Source organism: Stegodyphus dumicola, chromosome X2, assembly GCF_044657685.1.
Source record: "Stegodyphus dumicola isolate Sdum_Otavi_A_Nest chromosome X2, ASM4465768v1".
Lineage (NCBI taxonomy): Eukaryota > Metazoa > Arthropoda > Arachnida > Araneae > Eresidae > Stegodyphus > Stegodyphus dumicola.
Genome location: NC_140781.1, coordinates 42,077,284 through 42,089,736, shown reverse-complemented (window position 1 = coordinate 42,089,736; position 12,453 = coordinate 42,077,284). Strand labels below are relative to the sequence as shown.

The following is a 12,453-nucleotide window of genomic DNA, read 5'->3' as shown; positions in this document are numbered from 1 at the left end:
TGAAGTCATATCTCCTCCTCTGTTAGCTACTGTCACAGTTTGCTGTCTTTGGAGCAATCTAAAAGATTTATTTAGCAAAATAATAGAAAAAATAGAATTCATTCATTCTCTCCAAGACCAAGTCTGACTCTTCAAATGTTACATAAAAAATATTAAAACTTATAGTTTATGTACACACATATTATCCCATTGACTGTAAATATGTTGCCAAAAAGCACACACTCATAACATCTGTGCTTTCATCTGATGTGTTGGCTTCTGTATTTATATTAATTACTCACAAGACATTTTTAAAAGGCAAACATTTATTAAAAGATAAATTTTACTCTTAATAGGCCAATATGTACTCTTAAACACATATAACTGATGTTCTTACTGCATCATACCTATATATATATAATCATATCTTTTCTTAAAATAGAACATCTAGAATTAGCTGTTGCCATTTCTCAATGGATATTTTGTCTATAAGAATAAATAATTTACAATCATGTCTACATTACACTATCCTGACTTTCAACTGTCCTCAACTAAACCAAACCTTAGCATGCATTACAACAACAACAAACACAAAAAAAATAATAATAAGTAAGAAAAAATAAAATGAAATATAATTAAAAAAAAAAAAAAAAACTTCTATAAGTCCCACATAAAGTCGCAATAATGCAGTGGTTTATGTACCACTGCATTATTGCGACTTTATGTGGTAAGTTTCGCTTGGGATGTTCCTTTTCAAGTTCTTCATTTTTTCTGCATTTCTGGAAATGATGGCTTCCAAGGATCTGGGCTCCAGGATGTGAACCTTCGATGATCCATTCTAAATCTGTAAGAAGGATGAGGTGTATAGCCTTGACACATGGCTTCCATTCTTATATACAGGTATTTACATTTTAATAAGTATCAAAATGTCTATTTTCAGTAATGCAAAGAAATGTGATTTAAAAATATTAGATGAAGAACTGACAGAAGATGTGAGTAACAGACATAAAATGAACGATTTGAAAAAGATAGTTCTGGAGAGCAAAGAGCACGATGAAGAATGTATCAGAGAATGGTTGAATACTATAAAAAATGAAAGAAAAGAAGAAATTGAAGAACAAAAGCGCTAAGAAGGAGGAGGAAAGCATCAAGAAGAAACTGAAGTGCATAAGCAAAAAGAATACGAGTAATGAAAACAAAAGTACGAAAGGGAATTTGAATTGCAAAAATTATGTTTTGAAGCAGAAAGTAGGTCTACAAATTTTGTCACCAATCAATATGTTAGCAGTATACAAATGAACACAAAGCTAGAACCATTTGATACAAGAATGTAATCCTGAAGAAATTGACATAAGTTTATATTTAATTATATTTGAGTGTTTGGCCAAACAAGTTGAAACCCCAGAAAATATGCAGGTTACTCATTTGCTTGGCTTGTTGCTATATGAATCACTCAGTTAATTGCCAGAGAAATGGATGAAATTGCAAACATTCATAAAGAAATTAAAAAGAACTTATTGAAATGGTGCAAGATGAACCAGAAAAATTTTGGCAACAATTTTTTATTCTTAACAAGAAGCGTAGGAAACATGTGGAAGAATTTTACAAATGAATTAAGTTTTTTTAATGAATAGGTAATTGAGTTAAAGCATATACTTTTGAGAAACTGAGTAACCATATTATGATAGATCAGATAAAACATACAGTGTCTCAAGAAATAAAAGATCATTTTATTGATGACTGGTCTAAGTTGACTTAGTAGAAAAACTAGATGATTATGATATCTTGAAGACAACTTTCAAGAATAAACAACCACATAAGGAAGGGTCTTATAAATGCTTCAGCTGTTATAATTTTAGGCACATTTTAAAGGACTACCTGCTGCCAAAACTAGTTGTAACATGAAAAAAATGTAATAAAACAGAGCATACATCTAAAAATTGAAAATAATTATTCAAATATAGAAAATTATTCCGCTGTGTTGATGAAAAGTCAAAAGAAAATATTTCATACCTGAAGAAAGCAGCACTCAATAATTCTGAGGAAGTACAGACTTTAATTGATACAAGGAGTTCCCATTGTCCCTTAAGGATTTCATTTGCACAGAAACTTAAACTGAAACCAGAATGTACTGTAAATTCACTGTATGGTTTTGGAAATCAAAGGGTGCCTGCAGTGACCTCTATAAGAAGAATTAAAGCCAATATTGAAGTTGATAATTTAATGAGTTAAGGCATATAAATATATACCTTGTTCCTGATAATGCACAGCCACTTGATCTCCCACACATTGCACGTGTCAGAATAGATGAAAGATACCACTTCGGATTCGGGAGGATAAACTATTTAGTAACCTCCTAATTGATGAAAAAATAAACCAAGGTCTGTCTTAAGGCTCTTGAACCAAATGAATTAAAAAAAAATACAGTCAGTTTTGTCAATTCTCAAGCAGAGTTTGTCAATAACGGATTAATTATGACAAAATCCTTCTGAAGGTATTGGCCATTTACTGTAAAATAAAAATGGCAAAACCTGTCTACCAATGATTAACATTGGTGATAAAAGTGTAATGCTCCAAAAAGATCAATGCACTGTGAGAGCAGAAGTTGAACTATGTTTAAATACTGAAACTGCTGAATTGAGCTTGAATCCAGCAAAAAGAGAAAATATTAACAACATAAAAATTCCTATACATTAAAGAGAAGTTAAAATTGGCACAGATCTTAATGTTGATCACAAGCAAGTATTATTGCCACTTTTTAATGAATACAGAGATTGCTCTGCATTAAATATTTTCGAATTGGGGTGCACTGATCTCATAAAAATGGACCAATTCAAAACTAATATGTATGAAACCTTATAAACCAAATGCCTCTGAAAGAGCTGCAATCAGAGAGATTGTTCAAGAATGGAAAGAAAATGGAATCGTAACAAAAAAACTGGTCCCCATATACTAGTCCTGTCATATTAGTAAAGAAAAAGACTACCGAATACAAATTAGCTGTTGATTAGATGTCTCTCAGTAGTCAAACTATAAATGATAAATTTCCAACTACCTAAATTAGATGATTTATTAGAACAATTGAATGAATGCAGTCTAAGACCAATAAATAGTTATTAAAAGATTAACCTTACCCATAACTTAATACGCCTATATGTAACTTATTCTTAAACAGACAGATGTTCTTACTGATCAAAAGAGATGTTCTTACTGCACTGAACTTATATGCATTGACTGTACATCTTTTTCGATGTAAAATAGAATTACATCCAGAATTAGCTGCTGCCATTTCTCAGCAGATATTCTATCTAATAACAACAAATAATTTACGATCATGCTTATAGATCTAACGGTGACCGATTCTCGATACACCATCTTTTGCTTTTATGAATAAGGATATAAATTGTCATTGCTGTATTTTCTTCTAGCGTTTTGAAAGAAATTTTAAAATTTGGGATCTGCCTTCAACAATCAGTGGAACAACAAGCAGTGGATTGTTTTCAAAATTACATATGCCTGCCATCAAAAAAAGTATGTTAGCTGAATATGGGTGACAAAACAGTAACAGATTGGAAGAATTACATGCAGGGAGTTTGTAGTCTTAGTATTCTAAACAGAGCTTCTGGCAAAATTTGAGAACCTGAAAAATAATAGAAAAATCGATGAAAATACTTTTAAGAAGCACAAAAACAAAGGTGGTTGAATACTGATTGTTTAATAAATAAAGAGGTATCAGTTCCTTCAGAATTCCACAGGAAGGACTGGCCCAATTCTGGTGGGATATCTGCCAATTTTCATAATCGATAGGATGTTTATACACAGACATGCAATAATAATAATAAATCCCATATACAATATAAAGAACATTCTTTCAGATGTAACACCATCAATAATTAAGAAATTTTTTGACATAAATAAATCATCACAAGTCCAAGCTACGGAAGTTAAGCCTAATTCACTCTGCTGGTGTTTATACACTAAAGATTTCAAGCTATAGAAGTTAAGCCTAATTCACTCTGCTGGTGTTTATGCACTGAAGATTTCACAGATTCAAATTTATAGATTTCTATGATAAAATCTAAACCCAAACCACATGCAGCTGATAAAGTATCATTACAAATTTTTTAAATTGGAATAAGTTAGTCACAAACTCCTTTTTTTGCCCTTATTGATAAATTCTCTATTTTGATGTTAGCTATATTAGGATTGCAGGTACAGTTTCCTACTTGCAATAAATCATCTTCCAAAATTTGTCAATCAAGTTCCGCTGAAACCAGTCTCTCAACAAATCCACTATTTATTGTCATTTTTTAAACTTCTTTTTAATGTATATGCTCCACCCTTGAATATCACAGCAGGATGACCACATCTGGCTTCAATAAATTCAAGTTCTCACAATATCATAATCATGTTTTAAAGAGAGATGAACATAAATATAAAGAGGCAAATTCAGAATAATTACATAACTGAAAATAGAATTGCATTCCATGTCTATGCACAGCTCTGAAATTACTTCACAGCAGTTGGTGTACTGATCAGAGAGTTCAGTATAACAAGTCAACTGGCGTTTATCACGTAATGTTCATTATCTCAATAAATAATCCTCTCAACAATGACTTTTTTTTTTTTTTTTTTAACGGGATGAATAAGGGAAAATTCAGTCTTCCCTCAGTAGGGGTATGGATGATAAGGATGGGGAAGAGCAGCTGATGAAACAGGAAACATTTTTGTCAGGAGGGATTACTGATGAGGGGATAGGAGACAACAGCGATAAAGTAATATGATTTTAACCACAAGATAATAAGGGAAAGGATGAAAAGAAAAATTCCGCTAAGAAAAAGCTGGTACATATTTATATTGGAAATACGAAAACACCCATGAAGCCAGACTTTCTGCCAGAATTTAAATCTATCCCATTACCAGTCTTCGGCAATCTTATACTTGTCCACTCATGCAATCTAAATTGGTTACATTTACCTAAAAGCATACTATAAAGCAGAGGTCCCCAATCTTTTTTGTCCCTAAGAACACATTCTAGAATATCTGCTGGACAGCAGGCACACTTTAATTTTCAAGGTGAATTTATGGTTGGATAGAGTTAATAATACATGCACATAAAAAAAGAGATCAGTCGCATTTCGCTTTGTGATGGTATCTGTGTTAGATGCAATTTCTATTTCATTAAAAATGAAAAAACTTTCACATACAGTTTTACTGAAAACTAAAACATTTTTATTGTGATTGGACAGTGGTGGGCACATGTTAAACAATCGGTGGGCACCATTGTGCCCGCAGGCATAGGGTTGGGAACCCCTGCTATAAAGTATATTAAGATCAGCATTACTTATACATAAAAAGAATTTATTTAAAACATTCATATCTATGTAATCAGAATAATTGAGACTACAGATTTACTAAAATCTTCATCAAATGTTTTAACCTCCCAACAGAATGACTGCTTTAATTTGGTCATAAGATTTGTTATGACCTTCTTTATATCACCTTATTATAAATTAATAAGGAATTTAAATTAATCATTAAAGGAAATTGAAATATACAGCATGTATATGCACCTGCATTTCAGATCAGGAGTTGGGTGATCAAAAGAAGTCCTCGAGAATATTTTATTGGACTGATGCCACAGCATTTTTAATATTTAAATGCTATATATTCCAATTCCCTTTAATGATTGAAATATCATCATTATAAATGGATGATTGCGAAAACAAAAGTAAAGCATAAAAATGTAGCTGATAAATATATGCTGTTAAGACACCTTGATGATATAGAAAGTCACAACAAATAATAAAATTCTGACCAATCTGCACTAAAACTGTCATTATGATCAGTTGAAGTCTTTTAGGAGAATACATGAAAATATATCCATAATGAAAAACATAAACAATATAATACCATTAGTTTTCAATATAATTACATACAATTCCCTTAAAAATTTATCAGCATTATATGCTTCTAAAAGTTCATTAGATTTTTCCAACAAATAAGAGGAAGTTACTTCAAGTAGGTAATTTTTTTCCTTTTTCGCAAAGCTTAAACTTTAAGATAGATAATTAGATAGTTAGATTAGAAGATAATTAGTCATAATATTAAAATTTATCTATAGTATTGTGTGTAACAACTAAACCTTAATTTTAACAGATTCTCCCACTTTATTAAAGAATAACAGTCCTATAGAACTTTTTGTAAGCAAAAATAGCTTAAGGAAAAGCTGCAGTTATTCATTTATATGACAAAAATTCGTTAGCCTACTTGAGCTGAGAAAATAACACTAAAATGCAGTAAAAATCAGAAAGAAATGATAAAGATATAAATTATATAAACAAAAATTATACTACTGCCACTCTGATCAGTATAATGGCTAGTGACACTGGTGCCATCCCAATAAGCCCTGGTTCGAATCCTGGAGGATATAAATGTACACACCTGTATATAATATTTGGCACGCTGCTGCACTACTAGTGCAGTGGGACTATACTTGTATGACTCATCGTGAAATTTTGGTGTCCCACCCATCTGCACCTGAACTATCAGAGAATATGTATCGAGAAATGCATTTACACAATGCTTTTCTCGATGCCTGTAACTTCAGTTTGCCTGTTGCTGTTCAGAGGACTGAAGTTTCTTCTCTGCTATAGCTAGTACATAAAGATTGCTATAAAGCTTACAGGTGGCTTCGAGCATGAAACAGCATACTCTGACTAATTAGATTTACCCCATTTTTATTCGCAATCAGTTCTTTGCGAATAAAAATGGGTACATGCACCTCAAATGTGTTGCATATCTGCTTCAAACGAATATTTTCTTTTGCAATCATACCTTCCAGCAGTCACTGAAGAATAAAAACAGTGTTACTTCTAAGCAGGTAAAAATGTCTTTCATTAGAGCAAAATGACCTTTCCTGAAATGAATACCCATATGGGTATAAATGGAATGCATCTACACCACCTTTTTAACCTCTCCCCACCCCCCCCAAAAAAAATACATTGGGAAACCAATGAAGAAAATGTTATGTCTCTTGATTACCTAAATCTGCCAGCAATGGTTTAGAAATGATAGAACTCATTAATAAAAGTAAATTCAATTAACATCAAAAGAATTTGAATGCTTAATTAATTTCAAAAACTTCTTCATAAAAATCACCTTAAGGCATATAAGAATTTGAAAAATGAATACACATGGATATTTTACAGTTTAAAAATTTATAAATTTTAAAACATGCAATAACACTTGCCAGTATCAAATAACTTACTTAAATATGGCAAAGTACTTAAAAATTTTAAACTTCATTAATTTACTTTAACACAGAATTTTTAGTTAGATGATAAGAATGTAGAGGTTTAACTGTTTTATTGCATTGTTTGTTGACACTGGTTTTGAATCTGTAAACAAGGAAATTAAAAAATTTTGAAAAAAAAAAAAAGTCCAAAGTCCGGTGAAATGAAAGCCTGTCGGATGATCACAGAATATATAAAACTTTATTCATTAGAAAAGCCTCAAAATTATTTTAAAGACAACTTCCTTTGCTTTTTTATGCATAACTAGATAAAAACACATTTGTCTTTATGCTTTCTATCTCTGTGGAAAGCTTGCATTCACTAGCTACGCTTTTCAAAGTAATTAAAAAGTGTATGATTGTAAGCACCTAAGATTTCGGTTAATTAATTTAAGAACTTAACATTTAGACTTAATGGCAAAATGATAAGTATCTACAGAATTTGATAATATTACGGAAATAACAGCATTTATAATCTTGGGCACAGCAGGAGAAAATGTTCCAAGAAGTTCAGTGAACTACAGAATCATACTCTCTCTCGTTGTTTACTCCCAGGTTCCAATTCTCTTCTTTACTTCCTTTTGAATAAGTTAGCTGCATAGTCTTGTTCCACAGCCATTATGCTAGCACCTTCTAAAACACCTGACAAATTACTCAAACATATAGCTCTTTACCACTTCCCATTTCTATCAAACTACTTGCTACCTAGTTGAATACACATTTGTACATTTTAGATTGTTAGAATCATTCGTTTAATCTTAGTATCAAGTCATATAACCTAAAAAAATTTAAAAAGAAAAAAAAATTATGTAAATATGAACATGTTTTTAACAAGTTATTGCTCTGCCATAATTCACAACTGCTTATCTGTTCGACAAGGGGTAGGGTATTTTTCACCCAGGCACCTTGGTGTTACACCATTTGTTCTCCAGTATGGAGTTAATAGCGACATGGTAATAGATGAACAGAACTGGATAAAAAGACCTACGTAACTATGGACAATTGGTCAAGAAAATGACAAAATTTCTAAAATGAACTTTTGCCAGGAAAGTCAACTTCTGCCTCTTCAATTTTTGCCTAACAGGGACATGAGTATGAAGGATAACTAACAGGTACATCTAAAATTAACGTAGAATGTAAAAGTGCAACAGGCATACAGCAACGTTGCTTTAAAACATTTGAAAATGGGCCCTAAGGTGGTGGCATCATTTTTAAATTAAGAGTACCAATTAGAACTCACGAAAGCTACATGACACAGCAGTTGGTGTCGTGTCTTCAATTCCCTTTTAGGAAAAATCTTCAGAAAAAAGTAAGATTTAAGTTGCGAAAAAATAAAAATGAGACATTAAAATTTAGAAAAGGGGTTGGATACATTCATAAATGTCTATTACAGCAAAAGATTAAATCTCACACTTAAAAGCAGAATTTGCAAAGTTTGGACTGGGTGGAAAATCTGAAAAAAGATTTGTCATGAAAAAAAAAAAAAAAAAAAAACGAGCTAGTAAAAATTCACAATTTAAGGGAGAAAAATTCAACCTATTCAGCAAAAAGTGAAGTCTGATAAATAAACGCGAAAAAAATCGCTAAAGTTGGAATCGAAGGGTATCCCACTTAAAAAGGAAGAAGAGGGTGGAACTGAAAGTGAAGAAACGCCTCCGGGTAAACGGAGAGGGAAAAATGGCCAACCCATTGCCCCCTTTCCCTGCGCCGTTATCATAAAGGTAAGAAAGGGAGGAGGGGCCAACCCGCGCTAAAAGTGAAGCACTGCTTTGAAGCTTGGGTCACCAGATGGGGTGTTCTTTGTTTACATTCAGAAGCTCGCTTGACAAGATTCTGATAGTATTTCAACACACGACAGTTCCATAGAAATCGAAAAAGAGACACTTTCGCATGAAAGAAACATTCATAGTGTGATGGATAATAGTAGTTTGTATAGTTTAGTGACATTTACGCAAAAATCACATCTTGGTTATTTTTCGATAACTAACAACAGCGATTTTGATTATGAATTTGTTTTATAAAATTATAAGCTGTTGCACTACAAAAATATACATTTTAAGAAAACTATTATGCTTAAAGAATGAAAGATACCTTACGGTACATTTAAAATTGTATATGTCTTTCGATACCCTTGATAGAGTATTCGCTACTTTTATTTTATTTTCCAAACGTCAAAATGTTTTAAATAAAACAAATTTTTTTCACATCCATATATTATTGTAACATGTACCTTTTAAAATTTTTTAGAGGAGAGGCTTTACTGCTGCTCATTTTAAACCCATCGTTTTAATTTTATATATCTGAAAAATAATCACTTTGGGCTTACACGTTTTATAAATATAAAATTATGTATGTTAAAATATTTGTAATTAGGCACATAGGTCAGATTAAGTTTTCATTAAATAGAGTAATGCATGCAAGGGCTATCTGCCTAAAGAGAAAGATGCCATCGTTTAGGAATTTTGAAGAAAAACTGACCTTTGAGTGGGTATTAAAAATAATACTTATAATTTTCATTCAAATTATATTCATATATATTTTTTATGTAAAACTTTCGGGTGTATGCTAAATTAGTGTAAATTACTTTACACGAAAAATATAGTGAATGCACAGAAATTAAAGATTTGCACATGCCGGAAATGAAAAATAGGAAATATGTATGGGTATTTATGCATGTGCTTGCAAAAAGCATGTATCTGCCTTTGACAAAATACTTTCATTAAATTATTTATAAATGTATTTGAAATGAAGAATTTATTCACTTATAAACAATTGTGAAAGTACTGTGAAGAAATCTAATTATTAAATGTATCTAATTTATAATGATTATAAATGTTATCTAAATATATAATAACCTTAATATTGAATTGTAAACATAAATTGAAATCCTGTTGACAAATACGATATAAAGAAGCAAGAATTGTTCGTATTGGAAAGCAACCTGTTAAAAGGTATTGTAAAGCAAATGCTATGAGATGTGCACTTAAGAACGTAATAAAGAGTTTTGGAATATGTATTGTTGAAATGAAGGGTAAAAAAAAAATCCGAAAGTTTTACATAAAAAATATATCTGAATATAATTTGAATGAAAATTATAAGTATTATTTTTAATACCCACTCAAAGGTCAGTTTTTCTTCAAAATTAATCCACGATGGCATCTCTCTCTTTAGGCAGATAGGCCTTGTATGCGTTACTCTATTTAATAAAAACTTAATTTGACCTATGTGCCTAATTACAAATTTTATATTTATAAAACATGTAAGCCCAAAGTAATTATTTTTCAGATATATAAAATTAAAACGATGGGTTTAAAACGAGCAGCAGTAAAGCCTCTTCTCTAAAAAATTTTAAAAGGTACATGTTACAATATATGGATGTGAAAAAAATTTGTTTTATTTAAAAAAATTTGACATTTGGAAAATAAAATAAAAGTAGCGAATACTCTATCAAGGGTATCGAAAGACGTATACAATTTTAAATGTACCGTAAGGTATTTTTCATTCTTTAAGCATAGCAGTTTTCTTAAAATGTATATTTTTGTAGTGCAACAGCTTATAATTTTATAAAACAAATTCATAATCAAAATCGCTGTTGTTAGTTATCGAAAAATAACCAAGATGTGATTTTTGCGTAAATGTCACTAAACTATACAAACTGCTATTATCCATCACACTATGAATGTTTCTTTCATGCGAAAGTGTCCCTTTTTCGATTTCTATGGAACTGTCGTGTGTCGAAATACTATCAGAATCTTGTAAAGCGAGCTTCTGAATGTAAACAAAGAATACCCCATTTGGTGACCCAAGCTTCAAAGCAGTGCTTCACTTTTAGCGTGGGTTGGCCCCTCCTCCCTTTCCTACCTCCATGGTCGTTATCCTAGCGAAAAGCGATGTGAACTGTTATTGATAGGCGATATCCCAATTAATATTTTCGCGCTTCGGCCTCTCCTCCCCCCTTACTAGTAATTCCTACAGACATGGTCTTTCACGTTCCATAAATCTGCTCAAAAACTTTACTTCATGTGTTGAACAGTGGTTATGATTAGAAATTCCGTAACAAACTGTTTTCAATTAACTTCTTACACAAGACTAACAAATGACTAGTTATCTTTTTTAAAGGGTTAACATCCATTTTCACCGTAAAAAATTCGCATTAGCAAACCTGCTTTTTGCTGTTATCTTCCTATACCCCTAGATCGTTTGTTATCATGGATGGGAGAAGGCAAATAGGCCGTTATGATTGCCTATTAGCTTATCACGTAGACCAATCACAAGAATACGCTAATTACTAATTAATTTTGGAACGATGAAAAAGCATTAAATACCATTTTGTTTCAATCATATGTCATTCTAAATTTAGCTCTTGATGTCTAGTACACAACAGTATAAACGGTTATTCCATATATTATTAGAATTTTTAATCAGTCCTTAAAAGTGTGGTTAGATGAACATGGTGAAGCATGAGGGCTTTCTGCCTTCCCCCCGTTTTCACCGTTAAAAATTCGCATTAGCAAACCTGCTTTTTGCTGTTATCTTCCTATACCCCTTCCTATGTTGAACTGTGGTGCTTAACCACCAGGGTGCCTGGGCGCCATAGCCCTACTCCTCATCGAATAACATGATAAAAGTTTCGAATTATGAGAAATATAACTGAATGTGCTAAATAATTAAATGAGCAAGAGTTTAAATTCATAATTGCTAATAGTTAAATACAAATTTTTTTCCTCAAGTACCTATTTACTAATCCATACATAATTAACTATTTTTTTAACAACTATTTCACAGAAGAATACATGTACACACAAGAGAAACAAAATACGAAGTGCGACGCCTTAGTGCCACTAGTAAAAACAAAAAGCAAGAAAAAAGAACAATATATAATAAAGAATCTGAGCAACAATTTGCATAACACATATACAAAATTACACATTACTAACATTTAGGATCGCCCTTGGGCGTTTACTGAAATTGGGGTCCCTAGTATCATAGCAATAGTTAACAACCACAGGATTGTCCAGAAGTTCCTGTTTATCACAAAATGCCCTAGATAGGCGGCAATAAAAATCAAAAAGATCCTCTATTCTTAACTCTTTACGAATTTGGCTATTCCGAATGTACCAGGGGGCATTACATATCATACGCAATACCCCGTTTTGGGCAGCTTGTAACTGCCTTCTCAA

At 31.7% G+C, this 12,453-nt stretch overlaps 1 long non-coding RNA gene across 1 annotated transcript in view; it reads right to left on the bottom strand.

Moving 5' to 3' along the window:
* Positions 1-287: 287 nt before the first annotated feature.
* LOC146992737 (uncharacterized) overlaps positions 288-12,453 on the bottom strand; it is a 62,404-nt gene continuing 50,238 nt past the window's right edge. Inside the window, exon 2 of the long non-coding RNA XR_015038896.1 lies at positions 288-823. This is a non-coding gene — a long non-coding RNA (uncharacterized LOC146992737). The remainder of the gene's footprint in view (positions 824-12,453) is intronic.